The 21,843-nt window shown below is 32.2% G+C and overlaps 3 long non-coding RNA genes across 3 annotated transcripts; all 3 read left to right on the top strand.

Annotated features, from left to right (window-relative positions):
* Positions 1 to 204: 204 nt before the first annotated feature.
* Positions 205 to 4,330, top strand: LOC141375419 (uncharacterized). The gene is made up of 3 exons (XR_012383448.1): positions 205 to 279; positions 1,036 to 1,156; positions 4,246 to 4,330. It is a non-coding gene; the product is annotated as an uncharacterized lncRNA (long non-coding RNA).
* A 3,812-nt stretch (positions 4,331 to 8,142) lies between these two features.
* On the top strand, positions 8,143 to 12,868 carry LOC141375420 (uncharacterized). Its single transcript, XR_012383449.1, has 3 exons — positions 8,143 to 8,775; positions 9,532 to 9,652; positions 12,784 to 12,868. It is a non-coding gene; the product is annotated as an uncharacterized lncRNA (long non-coding RNA).
* Positions 12,869 to 16,453: 3,585 nt separating this feature from the next.
* Positions 16,454 to 21,340, top strand: LOC141375421 (uncharacterized). Its single transcript, XR_012383450.1, has 3 exons — positions 16,454 to 17,250; positions 18,007 to 18,127; positions 21,256 to 21,340. It is a non-coding gene; the product is annotated as an uncharacterized lncRNA (long non-coding RNA).
* The last annotated feature ends 503 nt before the right edge of the window (positions 21,341 to 21,843 follow it).

Raw genomic sequence — 21,843 nt, 5'->3', positions numbered from 1 at the left:
GTGCGGGCAGGTAAATAATAATTGATAATAGGTTGTTAAATACATTTTATAAGATTTTAAAATTATTTGACGGACTCATAATCAAACGTGACGTTTTTTTTTCCGTGCACGCGCATAGCTATGTGCGCGCGGCGCGCCCCTGTCCACTTATCTGCGGCTGATAGCAGCATATGAATATAATTGATGTAAGTTGCAGCTCTATGCCCAGGAAAAGACAACAGTGGTCTGGAGCCGAGAAGAGGAAGAAAGTACAAGATGAATCGTGTGCATCACTTTCAGGTAATAACAAGTGAATTAGTGAGGCTAGCTAACGTTTAAACTTTGCCACAACTGCATTGTGCTTTAGACGGGACATGCTCCATGACTTTTCACGTTTACCCCTCTTCCCCATGTTGCTGATAATTACACAAACTCAATTATTGTTATTAACTCGTGCATTACTTTACAATTCTGTTTGCACACCAGCTACATACACAATTATTCCACTGTATCTTTTATTTATCATAGTTATTGTGTTATATAATTATATATTATATATCATTCTTTGCAAACTGCAGTTATCATTACTTATTGTTTTGTCTATTTCTACATTTCTTATTGCTGCTGTTGTTGCTTGTATCGCTGCAATGACAATAAAGTCTCTTTAGTCTTTTTGTGCAATACAGTATAAAATAACAAAACTGACGAATATTCTGCCATTTCTAAAAGATCAATAATATAAATAAGTCAAATTACTGTAAGCCACATGCCAGAAACCATTTTTATTGCAATAATAATCAATAATAATAATAAATTTTTTCCGAATGTTAAAGTTTTTGTTCAAAAATACACTAATTAATTCTTAAAAACACACTTGTCTTTGATTTATACTGAAAGAAAGGGTCAGCTTTTGTCACCATAGATTACAGTGCAGATTAAATCCACATTTTGATTGTAGTTTGTAAACATTATGAAGTGCTTGACCTGCCTATTGTTTTAATAGTATGTCATGAGTTTTTCTTTAAATGACTAATTTCTTCTGTATTGTACATGGAGGTCAATGCCAAAATTTGTTACAAAAGAAGATGAGGCGGACTGATCCAGCACTGCTCCAGAGACACCAGCAGCTGCACAGGTACAGACAGAATGCAGCACTGAGGACCGTCAATCTCTACAGGTACAGAGAGGGCTTTATTCCTTACCTTTTGTACATGTTTGAAATTAGGAATGTGTTTTGTTTGTGTGATTTTGTTCCTCTGTGGGGGCACCACAGTAAAATTTTGCATAGGGCACCCTTCTGGCCAGCAGCAGCCCTGCTCATTAGCATGTTGACTTGAGGAAAAGTAAATCCGGAACTATGTTCAAGAAATAAATAAACATTTGAAGAGGGAAATAAACTTTTACTTTCCCCCGCAACATTTGTGTAAATTTATATACATTTTATATACATTTATTTATTTATTAATTTATTTGCATATTTATTTATTTATTTATTAATTTATTTTATATACATTTATTTATTTATATATTTTATATACATTTATTTATTCATTTTATATATATATATATATATATATATATATATATATATATATATATATATATATATATATATATATACATATATATGCATATTTATTTATATTTATTTATTTATTTATATATATTTTATATACATTTATTTATTTGCTGATAACAATGAATATACTTTATTTATAACAATCCCAACTAAATACAGTAGTGGCGGAAAAAATAAGAGACCAATGAGTCTGTTTGTCTGGATTTAAGTAAAATGTTAATAAGCATGTTATTCTATAAAGGTCTGATAACATTTTTTTCTAAATTTTAAATAAAAAATAATGTCTTTTTTAGAGTATTTTTAAGAAAATGGCAACTGTCATAAACAATAATGCTGACTGAAAATCAAGGTCGGTAAATTAACATCTTGACACCTCTAAAGACAGGACCATGTCTAAAAACTTGATACTATCTTGTTATTTCAAGCAAAAGTCATAAATAAATAAATGAACAAAATAATATATATATAGCCCACCTTTGATTTTTTTTCTCTTTTAAATATTTGCCAAATGATGTTTAACAGAGCAAGGAAATTTCCACAGTATGTCTGATAATATTTTTTCTTTTGGTGAAAGTCTTATTTGTTTTATTTTGGCTAGAATAAAAGCAGTTTTTAAATGTTTATAAACCATTTTAAGGTCAAAATTATTAGCCCCTTTAAGCAATTTAACCAGCCCCTTTTAACAAACCATCTTTATACAATGACTTGCATAATTACCCTAACCTGCCTAGTTAGCCTAATTAACCTAGTTAAGCCTTTAAATGTCATTTTAAGCTGTACAGAAGTGTCTTGAAAAATATCCAGAAATATATTCTTTATTGTCATCATGGCAAAGATAAAATAAATAAGTTATTAGTAATTAATTATTAAAACTATTATGTTTAGAAATGTGTTGAAAAAAATTAACAGGGGGGCTAATACTTCTGACTTCAATTGTATATAATTTTTTAAAATGTTAACAGTACTTTACAAAATAAATGATAAAATAGTGACTAACAAAGAAATTTACAACATCTAAAATAATTAAAATATCTTTGATTTTAACACAATAATTTTTTATAGGGAAAAAAAACACTATCTATTAAGCTAACTCTTATTAAGTTTCTTCTTCATTTAAGTCTCTTCTGCTCACCAAACCTGCATTTACTCCAAAGCACAGCAAAAACAGTCCTATTATTATTATTATTATTAATATTATTATTGTTATTATTACTATTACTATTATTATTATTGTTATTATTATTTTATTATTACTATTATTATTATTATTATTATTGTTATTGTTATTACTATTATTACTATTATCAATTTTTTTACCATTTGAGTACTTTTTTATTTGATGTTAAACACATTCAAATAGCAGAATTTATCTGAGATAAAAAGCTTTTGTAACATCATATTACAATGTTGAATAACTTAAAGTGAGTTTTTTGTCAAAGAACATTGTGAAATTAAAAGTTTTATTTAACAAGTACACTAGAAATTGAACAAAAGTGAGGATAAAGTCATTTATATTGTCTTAAATTTTAATTCCGACAAATCCAGTTCTTCTAAATATTCTAGTCATCAAAGAAGGCTGAATAAACTCCTCCCTGTAAGTCTGTCCGCTTTGCCCAGCAGGATGTAGATGGACTGAAGTCCCACCTGAAAGAAGCAGAGGAACAGGATGCTGAAATACTTAGAAATGGAAATGAATATGGTATCAGCAAGCTATCAGAAAATGAACCGCTGTGATCATTGTAATGTATTTTGTCTCTGCTGTGTAGTCTGTTGTCCAGCGGAGGGTTCCAGAAAGTGTGGGATGGCTTTTGAAGGTCGTTTCAGGATGGCCAGCCATTCTGGATCAAGCTTAAGCTTCACGTAGGAGCTTCCTCCACAATCTGCAATGACAAAACAACTGAATCTACTTCTGGATCTCACTTCATACTAAAACATGCTGGATGACAGAAACAGCAGGATCATTACTTGAAGGAACACATTCGTCATGTTAGAGAAACTTGCTTATCTTCAGGGCAGCATTATTCATTATTCTTAGCCTGAAGGGACAAACAGCTTGTTGACACCACAGCCTACCTGAATATTGTTGCTGACCATGACCATCCTTTTATGACCACAGTGTACCCATCTTCTGATGCCAACTTTCAGCAGGATAACATGCCATGTCATGAAGTGCGAATCATCTAAGACTGGAAATATGTCAGAACATGACAATGAGTTCACTGTACTCAAATGGCCTCCAGAGTCACCAGATCTCAATCCAATAGAGCACGTTTGAGATGTGGTGGAACGGGAGATTCGCATCATGGATGTGCAGCCGACAAATCTGCAGCAACTGCTTTCGTGATGCTATCATGTCAATATGGACCAAAATTTCTGATTAAAGTGCCAATTAAAGGCTTTACTAGGTTAATTAGGTTAACTGGGCAAGTTAGGGTAATTAGACAATCGAAAACAATATTGCTTTAGAAAACTAATAATATTGATCCAAAGGTTTTTGTTTTGTTTTTTTACCTAGAAAAAAAAACAAGGAAATACTGTGAAAAATTCCTTCTTCTAATAAACATCATTTGAAAAAGAAAAGAAATTTATGGAGGGCTAATAATTTTGACTTCATATTTCAATTAATGCCATGTAGTGTGTGAAACAGGCTCAATCCAAGGTAACCAAAAGCTTTCGTTTGTCAACAGCACAGAGTGACAGTGAAGGAGGACCCACCTGGTGCTGCATCAGTGTTGAGTCGACTGCAGGTGAGCAGAGATCCAGTATCTGGACTGCAAGTGCTCTAGAAGCGCAGCAGCAGGGCTTCCCAAAGTACTGCTCTTCACTTCCTGTCTGAGGAACTTCTTCCTGTGCACAAGAGCATTCATGTTACTGTACTGATGAATGCCTCAAGAATAAACATGCAGCAGGAAGATGACTTTGGGCATCTACATCTGGAGAAATTCATTGTGAAAGTTTTTATTTCATTAGAGAGGAGTCTGGTGTGTATTAAATCTATTCTAATCCATTTCCAGTTCTAGTTGTTTTTAACACAACAGTAAATCTGACTGCTTGACCCTGAAAACTGCATTTATAATATGTATTGCAATAATTATAAAACACCAAATGTCATTCACTATAAACAAACTAGGTCAAATTTAAAGTCCCCCTCCTGTGCACAACAAATGAACTGTCCAACTGTTGCTTTCCAAACATATATATAAATGAATAAATAAATAAATAAATAAATAAATATATATATATATATATATATATATATATATATATATATATATATATATATATATATATATATATATATATATATATATATATATATATATATTAGAAATGGGTGTAATTCAATGAACTTTACACATTTGATTAAATAAAGTGAAGTAAGAGTCTTCACTGCTCATCATTGCTGATCTGTACTGTACGCACCAGCTACTGGGAGAGAATGATTCAGCATTTTTATTGTGCAAAGTGTTTTCTATAGGGGTGATTAATGCAGCAAAAATTCATGAAGTCAAGAAATGTTTTACTTATGTATTTATTAGTAGTAATAATAAATTACTAATGCTAGCTAATGGCCACTGTGTGGATCACTGTTACTGCAATAGTTGCCAATAATTGAATTGCCAATCAGTTTATCACAGCCTGTTATAAAGCAAATAAACACCTATTGTAGTTTATGTTTTCATCTTGCCATTGTGTTGTTTTTTCTAGCTTGATAAAGAGAAAACAAATTTAGTGCCAGAATCATTTTAAAAATGCTTATATTTATATATTTATAGCTGAATAGCAATGTCACTTTTCTATTGGCCTCAAAGTAAATGATTTCAGATTCTTTGCACGTTTTTGCAATAAATTTATTTAGAAATGAGGATTGGATAGTAAAAATTGTCACTCGTTAAATCAGTTACTATCAGAGATCATAAATATAAGAAACTAGTTATTATACAATGAGTTTAAGAGTAGGCACTAAGGCCCAACCCTATTTCACTAAGGTCCACTTATTTTAAAATGTCTGGCCTCGCACCTCACTAATAGTAGTAGTAGTAATATAGTATTAGTAATCTCTAGGTCAATAATAATTCTTTAATTAAACTCTGAACTCAGTTTAATCTTATGCTCATGGTTACTCAGAGATTATAGAAATTCATGTCGTAAATTAGGTCAAATTTACTTTTTTATTTATTCAAAACTTACTGAGAATTGCATTAAATTTGACCTTAATAACCACAAAAGATATACTTTATACTTTGTGAATGAATCCGTGTTTTAAATAGTCCAGAGAGCGCTTTACTTCTTTGTTGAATGATTCAGTTGTTTGACCAAATCATCTCACTCATTATACACTACTACCACCTACTGAAAGATTTAGATTCTTATTTTGAGGATTATTTCATTTTTAAAAAATTATATATTTTTTCATATTAAAATGCAATAAAGTACAATAAACATTATTATTTGAAAAAAAGGGATAATTCACATGCACAAAATAATTTTGCCATCATTTTCACACTTTTGTGCCATTTAAATCTGTATCAGTTTCTTGATATTGTAGACTATTTTCAGTAAATATTTAATTGATTACTTCTTATCACATTTATCTCAATAATGACTTGAAATCTTCTTTCGGTGGTAATTTCTGAGTCAATTTTGTAACATTAAACACAGAATTTCACAATAACTTGTATTCATTCATTTCAGGATAACCAATAATATTTTTAAGTGGTCCCTTATCTTTATTTTACCCCAGGGCCTTAAGTATTACATGTTTGCTGAAATAATCAATTGATTTTATTTATGTGTTTTGATAAAAAAGAAGATCCACCCATTCAAAGCACTGAAAAGTGTTTTTTCCAAAAACTTTTAATGTAAATTTTTTTTTTTTGGTTGGGGGTTATGGGGGGGCTACACTTTTCAGTGTGTGTGTATATATATATATATATATATATATATATATATATATATATATATATATATATATATATATATATATATATATATATATATATATAAAATGTAATATTGTCATTTTATTTTTTATTTATTGTATATATATATAATTTATATTATATAATATGAATAATTTATATATATATATATATATATATATATATATATATATATATATATATATATATATATATATATATATATATATATATATATGTGTGTGTGTGTGTGTGTGTGTGTGTGTGTGTGTGTGTGTGCGTGTATAAATTGTAATTTTATTTTACATATATATATATATATATATATATATATATATATATATATATATATATATATATATATATTTTTTTTTTTTTTTTTTTTTTTTTTTTTAATAAGCATCAGGCTTATTTTCTTCTGGTGTTCAGAATCAGGTGGTTTGTCTTGGTCGGGCATCTCAGCTGAGACCTGTCCACTATGGGTGACCCTACCGGTAGCTGTGAAGTACCAGTGGCGTAGCTCTCAGCTTCACTGATGCACACAAGCCCTCACAGCACGTCAAGCTGCAAACCGTGTGAGGGACCCTAACCTACCCTAACCCAACAACTAACACTGACAACCCTAACAACAACCACTATTGTGCCAAAACCACTCAGAGAAGACCAGCAACACGCAAGAAACCGCCTAAACGCATGTCAACCTACATAGCCACAGCACCGACAATCACCAAAACATCCAGCAATGTGATAAAAGGTTGAATGAAAAGTGAAATTTGATGTATTGCAAACTTATTCTGTAACTATATACAATATATACAGTATGTACATACGTGCCCATGATCCTCCATCTGGCACTAGGATGGCTCAGTGCCTGGGCTTCTTCCTCGGCGGCTCCTTGGGCAGCGGCTCCTTGCTGATGTCCACCACGATGTGAGGGGGGACACTGGACCTGGATCTGACCTCTGTGATGACCACACGCCCGTCAGGCAGCTCGGTCTCCAGCAGTGCAGGCCGGTCCAGCTTCTCCCACAGCCGCTGCTTTACCTCCAGTCCGTGCTGAAGAGTGTACCGACCTGCACGCTTCCTCACGGGGGAGTCCATCACACTGTGGTAGACGGTCTGAAATTCCTGCACACTCCTACCGTGGATGGAGAGGGGCTCCTCCTGTGGACACTCACCCACTGGGGAGACGGAAGCTGCAGGACGGAGGGCAGGAAGGACAGCCGCGTTCCGCAGGTGTCGCTGCTCCACGGAGGTGTCCGACATGGTGCGCTCCAGCAAGAAGTCCCTGAGGTGTCCAGGGAGAGTCCTGGTCCTTCTTGATCGTCGCAGAGTCATCATGAACAACTTCTCAAATTGATGTAAGTCAGTCGACAGGAGATTAGTTCAGAGTTTAGTAGCGCTGATCAGGGTTGATGACTTTGTAAACCAACTCAGGTTGCCGCGGTGACAGAATGACGAGGGTCATTTAAATGTAAACAATTGATTTAAGCGTTCAGTCAATTAGAGCAGCACAAGCTGTATGTTTGTACAATCTTTGTTATTAAATACAGAAAATTCTTTAATAATTGTTAGGCATATTAATAGAGGGCCCATAAACCTAAATAAATAAATATTTTCCCCGTTTTTCCTATTTAGGATAGTTTTACTTTTGAACTTGAAAATCGTCACACGTTTCAGTTCACGTCAGAAAAAAAAACATTAATAATATTAAACCAATAAAGTAAAATCTTAGCAATGCCACATGACATCTCCTTTAGCCAATAAAACTTTAAGATATTTGCCATTTGCTTTACATAATTGGAAAACAGGAACTAAATGAGACATCAGCAGACATTATGCTCTCAAAGCACGATGGTATGGAGGACAAAACCTGCAAAAACAACAAATAAATACGCAAATATAAAAATAAATGAGTAAATAAATCCATAAATGCCTGCATAAATAAAATAATAAATAATAAATGAGTAAATAAATAAAAATCCTCATATTCCTGCATTAATAAATAATTAAGTAGTGCGGGCAGGTAAATAATAATTGATAATAGGTTGTTAAATACATTTTATAAGATTTTAAAATTATTTGACGGACTCATAATCAAACGTGACGTTTTTTTTTCCGTGCACGCGCATAGCTATGTGCGCGCGGCGCGCCCCTGTCCACTTATCTGCGGCTGATAGCAGCATATGAATATAATTGATGTAAGTTGCAGCTCTATGCCCAGGAAAAGACAACAGTGGTCTGGAGCCGAGAAGAGGAAGAAAGTACAAGATGAATCGTGTGCATCACTTTCAGGTAATAACAAGTGAATTAGTGAGGCTAGCTAACGTTTAAACTTTGCCACAACTGCATTGTGCTTTAGACGGGACATGCTCCATGACTTTTCACGTTTACCCCTCTTCCCCATGTTGCTGATAATTACACAAACTCAATTATTGTTATTAACTCGTGCATTACTTTACAATTCTGTTTGCACACCAGCTACATACACAATTATTCCACTGTATCTTTTATTTATCATAGTTATTGTGTTATATAATTATATATTATATATCATTCTTTGCAAACTGCAGTTATCATTACTTATTGTTTTGTCTATTTCTACATTTCTTATTGCTGCTGTTGTTGCTTGTATCGCTGCAATGACAATAAAGTCTCTTTAGTCTTTTTGTGCAATACAGTATAAAATAACAAAACTGACGAATATTCTGTCATTTCTAAAAGATCAATAATATAAATGAGTCAAATTACTGTAAGCCACATGCCAGAAACCATTTTTATTGCAATAATAATCAATAATAATAATAAATTTTTTCCGAATGTTAAAGTTTTTGTTCAAAAATACACTAATTAATTCTTAAAAACACACTTGTCTTTGATTTATACTGAAAGAAAGGGTCAGCTTTTGTCACCATAGATTACAGTGCAGATTAAATCCACATTTTGATTGTAGTTTGTAAACATTATGAAGTGCTTGACCTGCCTATTGTTTTAATAGTATGTCATGAGTTTTTCTTTAAATGACTAATTTCTTCTGTATTGTACATGGAGGTCAATGCCAAAATTTGTTACAAAAGAAGATGAGGCGGACTGATCCAGCACTGCTCCAGAGACACCAGCAGCTGCACAGGTACAGACAGAATGCAGCACTGAGGACCGTCAATCTCTACAGGTACAGAGAGGGCTTTATTCCTTACCTTTTGTACATGTTTGAAATTAGGAATGTGTTTTGTTTGTGTGATTTTGTTCCTCTGTGGGGGCACCACAGTAAAATTTTGCATAGGGCACCCTTCTGGCCAGCAGCAGCCCTGCTCATTAGCATGTTGACTTGAGGAAAAGTAAATCCGGAACTATGTTCAAGAAATAAATAAACATTTGAAGAGGGAAATAAACTTTTACTTTCCCCCGCAACATTTGTGTAAATTTATATACATTTTATATACATTTATTTATTTATTAATTTATTTGCATATTTATTTATTTATTTATTAATTTATTTTATATACATTTATTTATTTATATATTTTATATACATTTATTTATTCATTTTATATATATATATATATATATATATATATATATATATATATATATATATATATATATATATATATATATATATACATATATATGCATATTTATTTATATTTATTTATTTATTTATATATATTTTATATACATTTATTTATTTGCTGATAACAATGAATATACTTTATTTATAACAATCCCAACTAAATACAGTAGTGGCGGAAAAAATAAGAGACCAATGAGTCTGTTTGTCTGGATTTAAGTAAAATGTTAATAAGCATGTTATTCTATAAAGGTCTGATAACATTTTTTTCTAAATTTTAAATAAAAAATAATGTCTTTTTTAGAGTATTTTTAAGAAAATGGCAACTGTCATAAACAATAATGCTGACTGAAAATCAAGGTCGGTAAATTAACATCTTGACACCTCTAAAGACAGGACCATGTCTAAAAACTTGATACTATCTTGTTATTTCAAGCAAAAGTCATAAATAAATAAATGAACAAAATAATATATATATAGCCCACCTTTGATTTTTTTTCTCTTTTAAATATTTGCCAAATGATGTTTAACAGAGCAAGGAAATTTCCACAGTATGTCTGATAATATTTTTTCTTTTGGTGAAAGTCTTATTTGTTTTATTTTGGCTAGAATAAAAGCAGTTTTTAAATGTTTATAAACCATTTTAAGGTCAAAATTATTAGCCCCTTTAAGCAATTTAACCAGCCCCTTTTAACAAACCATCTTTATACAATGACTTGCATAATTACCCTAACCTGCCTAGTTAGCCTAATTAACCTAGTTAAGCCTTTAAATGTCATTTTAAGCTGTACAGAAGTGTCTTGAAAAATATCCAGAAATATATTCTTTATTGTCATCATGGCAAAGATAAAATAAATAAGTTATTAGTAATTAATTATTAAAACTATTATGTTTAGAAATGTGTTGAAAAAAATTAACAGGGGGGCTAATACTTCTGACTTCAATTGTATATAATTTTTTAAAATGTTAACAGTACTTTACAAAATAAATGATAAAATAGTGACTAACAAAGAAATTTACAACATCTAAAATAATTAAAATATCTTTGATTTTAACACAATAATTTTTTATAGGGAAAAAAAACACTATCTATTAAGCTAACTCTTATTAAGTTTCTTCTTCATTTAAGTCTCTTCTGCTCACCAAACCTGCATTTACTCCAAAGCACAGCAAAAACAGTCCTATTATTATTATTATTATTAATATTATTATTGTTATTATTACTATTACTATTATTATTATTGTTATTATTATTTTATTATTACTATTATTATTATTATTATTATTGTTATTGTTATTACTATTATTACTATTATCAATTTTTTTACCATTTGAGTACTTTTTTATTTGATGTTAAACACATTCAAATAGCAGAATTTATCTGAGATAAAAAGCTTTTGTAACATCATATTACAATGTTGAATAACTTAAAGTGAGTTTTTTGTCAAAGAACATTGTGAAATTAAAAGTTTTATTTAACAAGTACACTAGAAATTGAACAAAAGTGAGGATAAAGTCATTTATATTGTCTTAAATTTTAATTCCGACAAATCCAGTTCTTCTAAATATTCTAGTCATCAAAGAAGGCTGAATAAACTCCTCCCTGTAAGTCTGTCCGCTTTGCCCAGCAGGATGTAGATGGACTGAAGTCCCACCTGAAAGAAGCAGAGGAACAGGATGCTGAAATACTTAGAAATGGAAATGAATATGGTATCAGCAAGCTATCAGAAAATGAACCGCTGTGATCATTGTAATGTATTTTGTCTCTGCTGTGTAGTCTGTTGTCCAGCGGAGGGTTCCAGAAAGTGTGGGATGGCTTTTGAAGGTCGTTTCAGGATGGCCAGCCATTCTGGATCAAGCTTAAGCTTCACGTAGGAGCTTCCTCCACAATCTGCAATGACAAAACAACTGAATCTACTTCTGGATCTCACTTCATACTAAAACATGCTGGATGACAGAAACAGCAGGATCATTACTTGAAGGAACACATTCGTCATGTTAGAGAAACTTGCTTATCTTCAGGGCAGCATTATTCATTATTCTTAGCCTGAAGGGACAAACAGCTTGTTGACACCACAGCCTACCTGAATATTGTTGCTGACCATGACCATCCTTTTATGACCACAGTGTACCCATCTTCTGATGCCAACTTTCAGCAGGATAACATGCCATGTCATGAAGTGCGAATCATCTAAGACTGGAAATATGTCAGAACATGACAATGAGTTCACTGTACTCAAATGGCCTCCAGAGTCACCAGATCTCAATCCAATAGAGCACGTTTGAGATGTGGTGGAACGGGAGATTCGCATCATGGATGTGCAGCCGACAAATCTGCAGCAACTGCTTTCGTGATGCTATCATGTCAATATGGACCAAAATTTCTGATTAAAGTGCCAATTAAAGGCTTTACTAGGTTAATTAGGTTAACTGGGCAAGTTAGGGTAATTAGGCAAGTCATTGTATAACAGTGGTTTGGTCTGTAGACAATCGAAAACAATATTGCTTTAGAAAACTAATAATATTGATCCAAAGGTTTTTGTTGTTTTTTTTACCTAGAAAAAAAAAACAAGGAAATACTGTGAAAAATTCCTTCTTCTAATAAACATCATTTGAAAAAGAAAAGAAATTTACGGAGGGCTAATAATTTTGACTTCATATTTCAATTAATGCCATGTAGTGTGTGAAACAGGCTCAATCCAAGGTAACCAAAAGCTTTCGTTTGTCAACAGCACAGAGTGACAGTGAAGGAGGACCCACCTGGTGCTGCATCAGTGTTGAGTCGACTGCAGGTGAGCAGAGATCCAGTATCTGGACTGCAAGTGCTCTAGAAGCGCAGCAGCAGGGCTTCCCAAAGTACTGCTCTTCACTTCCTGTCTGAGGAACTTCTTCCTGCGCACAAGAGCATTCATGTTACTGTACTGATGAATGCCTCAAGAATAAACATGCAGCAGGAAGATGACTTTGGGCATCTACATCTGGAGAAATTCATTGAGAAAGTTTTTATTTCATTAGAGAGGAGTCTGGTGTGTATTAAATCTATTCTAATCCATTTCCAGTTCTAGTTGTTTTTAACACAACAGTAAATCTGACTGCTTGACCCTGAAAACTGCATTTATAATATGTATTGCAATAATTATAAAACACCAAATGTCATTCACTATAAACAAACTAGGTCAAATTTAAAGTCCCCCTCCTGTGCACAACAAATGAACTGTCCAACTGTTGCTTTCCAAACATATATATAAATGAATAAATAAATAAATATATATATATATATATATATATATATATATATTAGAAATGGGTGTAATTCAATGAACTTTACACATTTGATTAAATAAAGTGAAGTAAGAGTCTTCACTGCTCATCATTGCTGATCTGTACTGTACGCACCAGCTACTGGGAGAGAATGATTCAGCATTTTTATTGTGCAAAGTGTTTTCTATAGGGGTGATTAATGCAGCAAAAATTCATGAAGTCAAGAAATGTTTTACTTATGTATTTATTAGTAGTAATAATAAATTACTAATGCTAGCTAATGGCCACTGTGTGGATCACTGTTACTGCAATAGTTGCCAATAATTGAATTGCCAATCAGTTTATCACAGCCTGTTATAAAGCAAATAAACACCTATTGTAGTTTATGTTTTCATCTTGCCATTGTGTTGTTTTTTCTAGCTTGATAAAGAGAAAACAAATTTAGTGCCAGAATCATTTTTAAAGTGCTTATATTTATATATTTATAGCTGAATAGCAATGTCACTTTTCTATTGGCCTCAAAGTAAATGATTTCAGATTCTTTGCACGTTTTTGCAATAAATTTATTTAGAAATGAGGATTGGATAGTAAAAATTGTCACTCGTTAAATCAGTTACTATCAGAGATCATAAATATAAGAAACTAGTTATTATACACTGAGTTTAAGAGTAGGCACTAAGGCCCAACCCTATTTCACTAAGGTCCAATTATTTTAAAATGTCTGGCCTCGCACCTCACTAATAGTAGTAGTAGTAATATAGTATTAGTAATCTCTAGGTCAATAATAATTCTTTAATTAAACTCTGAACTCAGTTTAATCTTATGCTCATGGTTACTCAGAGATTATAGAAATTCATGTCGTAAATTAGGTCAAATTTACTTTTTTATTTATTCAAAACTTACTGAGAATTGCATTAAATTTGACCTTAATAACCACAAAAGATATACTTTATACTTTGTGAATGAATCCGTGTTTTAAATAGTCCAGAGAGCGCTTTACTTCTTTGTTGAATGATTCAGTTGTTTGACCAAATCATCTCACTCATTAGACACTACTACCACCTACTGAAAGATTTAGATTCTTATTTTGAGGATTATTTCATTTTTTAAAAATTATATATTTTTTCATATTAAAATGCAATAAAGTACAATAAACATTATTATTTGAAAAAAAGGGATAATTCACATGCACAAAATAATTTTGCCATCATTTTCACACTTTTGTGCCATTTAAATCTGTATCAGTTTCTTGATATTGTAGACTATTTTCAGTAAATGTTTAATTGATTACTTCTTATCACATTTATCTCAATAATGACTTGAAATCTTCTTTCGGTGGTAATTTCTGAGTCAATTTTATAACATTAAACACAGAATTTCACAATAACTTGTATTCATTCATTTCAGGATAACCAATAATATTTTTAAGTGGTCCCTTATCTTTATTTTACCCCAGGGCCTTAAGTATTACATGTTTGCTGAAATAATCAATTGATTTTATTTATGTGTTTTGATAAAAAAGAAGATCCACCCATTTCAAAGCACTGAAAAGTGTTTTTTCCAAAACCTTTTAATTAAAATTTATTTTTTTGGTTGGGGGTTATGGGGGGGCTACACTTTTCAGTGTGTGTATATATATATATATATATATATATATATATATATATATATATATATATATATATATATATATATATATATATATATATATATATATATAAAATGTAATATTGTCATTTTATTTTTTATTTATTGTATATATATATAAAATTTATATTATATAATATGAATAATTTATATATATTTATATATATATATATATATATATATATATATATATATATATATATATATATWTWTATATATATATATATATATATATATATATATATATATGTGTGTGTGTGTGTGTGTGTGTGTGTGCGTGTATAAATTGTAATTTTATTTTACATATATATATATATATATATATATATATATATATATATATATATATATATATATATTTTTTTTTTTTTTTTTTTTTTTTTTTTTTTTTTTTTTATAAGCATCAGGCTTATTTTCTTCTGGTGTTCAGAATCAGGTGGTTTGTCTTGGTCGGGCATCTCAGCTGAGACCTGTCCACTATGGGTGACCCTACCGGTAGCTGTGAAGTACCAGTGGCGTAGCTCTCAGCTTCACTGATGCACACAAGCCCTCACAGCACGTCAAGCTGCAAACCGTGTGAGGGACCCTAACCTACCCTAACCCAACAACTAACACTGACAACCCTAACAACAACCACTATTGTGCCAAAACCACTCAGAGAAGACCAGCAACACGCAAGAAACCGCCTAAACGCATGTCAACCTACATAGCCACAGCACCGACAATCACCAAAACATCCAGCAATGTGATGAAAGGTTGAATGAAAAGTGAAATTTGATGTATTGCAAACTTATTCTGTAACTATATACAATATATACAGTATGTACATACGTGCCCATGATCCTCCATCTGGCACTAGGATGGCTCAGTGCCTGGGCTTCTTCCTCGGCGGCTCCTTGGGCAGCGGCTCCTTGCTGATGTCCACCACGATGTGAGGGGGGACACTGGACCTGGATCTGACCTCTGTGATGACCACACGCCCGTCAGGCAGCTCGGTCTCCAGCAGTGCAGGCCGGTCCAGCTTCTCCCACAGCCGCTGCTTTACCTCCAGTCCGTGCTGAAGAGTGTACCGACCTGCACGCTTCCTCACGGGGGAGTCCATCACACTGTGGTAGACGGTCTGAAATTCCTGCACACTCCTACCGTGGATGGAGAGGGGCTCCTCCTGTGGACACTCACCCACTGGGGAGACGGAAGCTGCAGGACGGAGGGCAGGAAGGACAGCCGCGTTCCGCAGGTGTCGCTGCTCCACGGAGGTGTCCGACATGGTGCGCTCCAGCAAGAAGTCCCTGAGGTGTCCAGGGAGAGTCCTGGTCCTTCTTGATCGTCGCAGAGTCATCATGAACAACTTCTCAAATTGATGTAAGTCAGTCGACAGGAGATTAGTTCAGAGTTTAGTAGCGCTGATCAGGGTTGATGACTTTGTAAACCAACTCAGGTTGCCGCGGTGACAGAATGACGAGGGTCATTTAAATGTAAACAATTGATTTAAGCGTTCAGTCAATTAGAGCAGCACGAGCTGTATGTTTGTACAATCTTTGTTATTAAATACAGAAAATTCTTTAATAATTGTTAGGCATATTAATAGAGGGCCCATAAACCTAAATAAATAAATATTTTCCCCGTTTTTCCTATTTAGGATAGTTTTACTTTTGAACTTGAAAATCGTCACACGTTTCAGTTCACGTCAGAAAAAAAACATTAATAATATTAAACCAATAAAGTAAAATCTTAGCAATGCCACATGACATCTCCTTTAGCCAATAAAACTTTAAGATATTTGCCATTTGCTTTACATAATTGGAAAACAGGAACTAAGACATCAGCAGACATTATGCTCTCAAAGCACGATGGTATGGAGGACAAAACCTGCAAAAACAACAAATAAATACCCAAATATAAAAATAAATGAGTAAATAAATCCATAAATGCCTGCATAAATAAAATAATAAATAATAAATGAGTAAATAAATAAAAATCCTCATATTCCTGCATTAATAAATAATTAAGTAGTGCGGGCAGGTAAATAATAATTGATAATAGGTTGTTAAATACATTTTATAAGATTTTAAAATTATTTGACGGACTCATAATCAAACGTGACGTTTTTTTTTCCGTGCACGCGCATAGCTATGTGCGCGCGGCGCGCCCCTGTCCACTTATCTGCGGCTGATAGCAGCATATGAATATAATTGATGTAAGTTGCAGCTCTATGCCCAGGAAAAGACAACAGTGGTCTGGAGCCGAGAAGAGGAAGAAAGTACAAGATGAATCGTGTGCATCACTTTCAGGTAATAACAAGTGAATTAGTGAGGCTAGCTAACGTTTAAACTTTGCCACAACTGCATTGTGCTTTAGACGGGACATGCTCCATGACTTTTCACGTTTGCCCCTCTTCCCCATGTTGCTGATAATTACACAAACTCAATTATTGTTATTAACTCGTGCATTACTTTACAATTCTGTTTGCACACCAGCTACATACACAATTATTCCACTGTATCTTTTATTTATCATAGTTATTGTGTTATATAATTATATATTATATATCATTCTTTGCAAACTGCAGTTATCATTACTTATTGTTTTGTCTATTTCTACATTTCTTATTGCTGCTGTTGTTGCTTGTATCGCTGCAATGACAATAAAGTCTCTTTAGTCTTTTTGTGCAATACAGTATAAAATAACAAAACTGACGAATATTCTGTCATTTCTAAAAGATCAATAATATAAATGAGTCAAATTACTGTAAGCCACATGCCAGAAACCATTTTTATTGCAATAATAATCAATAATAATAATAAATTTTTTCCGAATGTTAAAGTTTTTGTTCAAAAATACACTAATTAATTCTTAAAAACACACTTGTCTTTGATTTATACTGAAAGAAAGGGTCAGCTTTTGTCACCATAGATTACAGTGCAGATTAAATCCACATTTTGATTGTAGTTTGTAAACATTATGAAGTGCTTGACCTGCCTATTGTTTTAATAGTATGTCATGAGTTTTTCTTTAAATGACTAATTTCTTCTGTATTGTACATGGAGGTCAATGCCAAAATTTGTTACAAAAGAAGATGAGGCGGCCTGATCCAGCACTGCTCCAGAGACACCAGCAGCTGCACAGGTACAGACAGAATGCAGCACTGAGGACCGTCAATCTCTACAGGTACAGAGAGGGCTTTATTCCTTACCTTTTGTACATGTTTGAAATTAGGAATGTGTTTTGTTTGTGTGATTTTGTTCCTCTGTGGGGGCACCACAGTAAAATTTTGCATAGGGCACCCTTCTGGCCAGCAGCAGCCCTGCTCATTAGCATGTTGACTTGAGGAAAAGTAAATCCGGAACTATGTTCAAGAAATAAATAAACATTTGAAGAGGGAAATAAACTTTTACTTTCCCCCGCAACATTTGTGTAAATTTATATACATTTTATATACATTTATTTATTTATTAATTTATTTGCTTATTTATTTATTTATTTATTTATTTATTTATTTTATATACATTTATTTATTTATATATTTTATATACATTTATTTATTCATTTTATATATATATATATATATATATATATATATATATATATATATATATATATATATATATATATATATACATATATATGCATATTTATTTATATTTATTTATTTATTTATATATATTTTATATACATTTATTTATTTGCTGATAACAATGAATATACTTTATTTATAACAATCCCAACTAAATACAGTAGTGGCGGAAAAAATAAGAGACCAATGAGTCTGTTTGTCTGGATTTAAGTAAAATGTTAAAAAGCATGTTATTCTATAAAGGTCTGATAACATTTTTTTCTAAATTTTAAATAAAAAATAATGTCTTTTTTAGAGTATTTTTAAGAAAATGGCAACTGTCATAAACAATAATGCTGACTGAAAATCAAGGTCGGTAAATTAACATCTTGACAACTCTAAAGACAGGACCATGTCTAAAAACTTGATACTATCTTGTTATTTCAAGCAAAAGTCATAAATAAATAAATGAACAAAATAATATATATATAGCCCACCTTTGATTTTTTTTCTCTTTTAAATATTTGCCAAATGATGTTTAACAGAGCAAGGAAATTTCCACAGTATGTCTGATAATATTTTTTCTTTTGGTGAAAGTCTTATTTGTTTTATTTTGGCTAGAATAAAAGCAGTTTTTAAATGTTTATAAACCATTTTAAGGTCAAAATTATTAGCCCCTTTAAGCAATTTAACCAGCCCCTTTTAACAAACCATCTTTATACAATGACTTGCATAATTACCCTAACCTGCCTAGTTAGCCTAATTAACCTAGTTAAGCCTTTAAATGTCATTTTAAGCTGTACAGAAGTGTCTTGAAAAATATCCAGAAATATATTCTTTATTGTCATCATGGCAAAGATAAAATAAATAAGTTATTAGTAATTAATTATTAAAACTATTATGTTTAGAAATGTGTTGAAAAAAATTAACAGGGGGGCTAATACTTCTGACTTCAATTGTATATAATTTTTTAAAATGTTAACAGTACTTTACAAAATAAATGATAAAATAGTGACTAACAAAGAAATTTACAACATCTAAAATAATTAAAATATCTTTGATTTTAACACAATAATTTTTTATAGGGAAAAAAACACTATCTATTAAGCTAACTCTTATTAAGTTTCTTCTTCATTTAAGTCTCTTCTGCTCACCAAACCTGCATTTACTCCAAAGCACAGCAAAAACAGTCCTATTATTATTATTATTAATATTATTATTGTTATTATTACTATTACTATTATTATTATTGTTATTATTATTTTATTATTACTATTATTATTATTATTATTATTATTGTTATTGTTATTACTATTATTACTATTATAAATTTTTTTACCATTTGAGTACTTTTTTATTTGATGTTAAACACATTCAAATAGCAGAATTTATCTGAGATAAAAAGCTTTTGTAACATCATATTACAATGTTGAATAACTTAAAGTGAGTTTTTTGTCAAAGAACATTGTGAAATTAAAAGTTTTATTTAACAAGTACACTAGAAATTGAACAAAAGTGAGGATAAAGTCATTTATATTGTCTTAAATTTTAATTCCGACAAATCCAGTTCTTCTAAATATTCTAGTCATCAAAGAAGGCTGAATAAACTCCTCCCTGTAAGTCTGTCCGCTTTGCCCAGCAGGATGTAGATGGACTGAAGTCCCACCTGAAAGAAGCAGAGGAACAGGATGCTGAAATACTTAGAAATGGAAATGAATATGGTATCAGCAAGCTATCAGAAAATGAACCGCTGTGATCATTGTAATGTATTTTGTCTCTGCTGTGTAGTCTGTTGTCCAGCGGAGGGTTCCAGAAAGTGTGGGATGGCTTTTGAAGGTCGTTTCAGGATGGCCAGCCATTCTGGATCAAGCTTAAGCTTCACGTAGGAGCTTCCTCCACAATCTGCAATGACAAAACAACTGAATCTACTTCTGGATCTCACTTCATACTAAAACATGCTGGATGACAGAAACAGCAGGATCATTACTTGAAGGAACACATTCGTCATGTTAGAGAAACTTGCTTATCTTCAGGGCAGCATTATTCATTATTCTTAGCCTGAAGGGACAAACAGCTTGTTGACACCACAGCCTACCTGAATATTGTTGCTGACCATGACCATCCTTTTATGACCACAGTGTACCCATCTTCTGATGCCAACTTTCAGCAGGATAACATGCCATGTCATGAAGTGCGAATCATCTAAGACTGGAAATATGTCAGAACATGACAATGAGTTCACTGTACTCAAATGGCCTCCAGAGTCACCAGATCTCAATCCAATAGAGCACGTTTGAGATGTGGTGGAACGGGAGATTCGCATCATGGATGTGCAGCCGACAAATCTGCAGCAACTGCTTTCGTGATGCTATCATGTCAATATGGACCAAAATTTCTGATTAAAGTGCCAATTAAAGGCTTTACTAGGTTAATTAGGTTAACTGGGCAAGTTAGGGTAATTAGGCAAGTCATTGTATAACAGTGGTTTGGTCTGTAGACAATCGAAAACAATATTGCTTTAGAAAACTAATAATATTGATCCAAAGGTTTTTGTTTTTTTTTTTACCTAGAAAAAAAAAACAAGGAAATACTGTGAAAAATTCCTTCTTCTAATAAACATCATTTGAAAAAGAAAAGAAATTTATGGAGGGCTAATAATTTTGACTTCATATTTCAATGAATGCCATGTAGTGTGTGAAACAGGCTCAATCCAAGGTAACCAAAAGCTTTCGTTTGTCAACAGCACAGAGTGACAGTGAAGGAGGACCCACCTGGTGCTGCATCAGTGTTGAGTCGACTGCAGGTGAGCAGAGATCCAGTATCTGGACTGCAAGTGCTCTAGAAGCGCAGCAGCAGGGCTTCCCAAAGTACTGCTCTTCACTTCCTGTCTGAGGAACTTCTTCCTGCGCACAAGAGCATTCATGTTACTGTACTGATGAATGCCTCAAGAATAAACATGCAGCAGGAAGATGACTTTGGGCATCTACATCTGGAGAAATTCATTGAGAAAGTTTTTATTTCATTAGAGAGGAGTCTGGTGTGTATTAAATCTATTCTAATCCATTTCCAGTTCTAGTTGTTTTTAACACAACAGTAAATCTGACTGCTTGACCCTGAAAACTGCATTTATAATATGTATTGCAATAATTATAAAACACCAAATGTCATTCACTATAAACAAACTAGGTCAAATTTAAAGTCCCCCTCCTGTGCACAACAAATGAACTGTCCAACTGTTGCTTTCCAAACATATATATAAATGAATAAATAAATGAATAAATAAATAAATAAATATATATATATATATATATATATATATATATATATATAT

The sequence above is a fragment of the Danio rerio genome, chromosome 7 (genome assembly GCF_049306965.1).
Source record: "Danio rerio strain Tuebingen ecotype United States chromosome 7, GRCz12tu, whole genome shotgun sequence".
In the NCBI taxonomy this organism is placed as follows: Eukaryota; Metazoa; Chordata; class Actinopteri; order Cypriniformes; family Danionidae; genus Danio; species Danio rerio.
The sequence above is the reverse complement of the archived record's forward strand: the minus strand, read 5'-3'. Positions and strand labels throughout refer to the sequence as shown.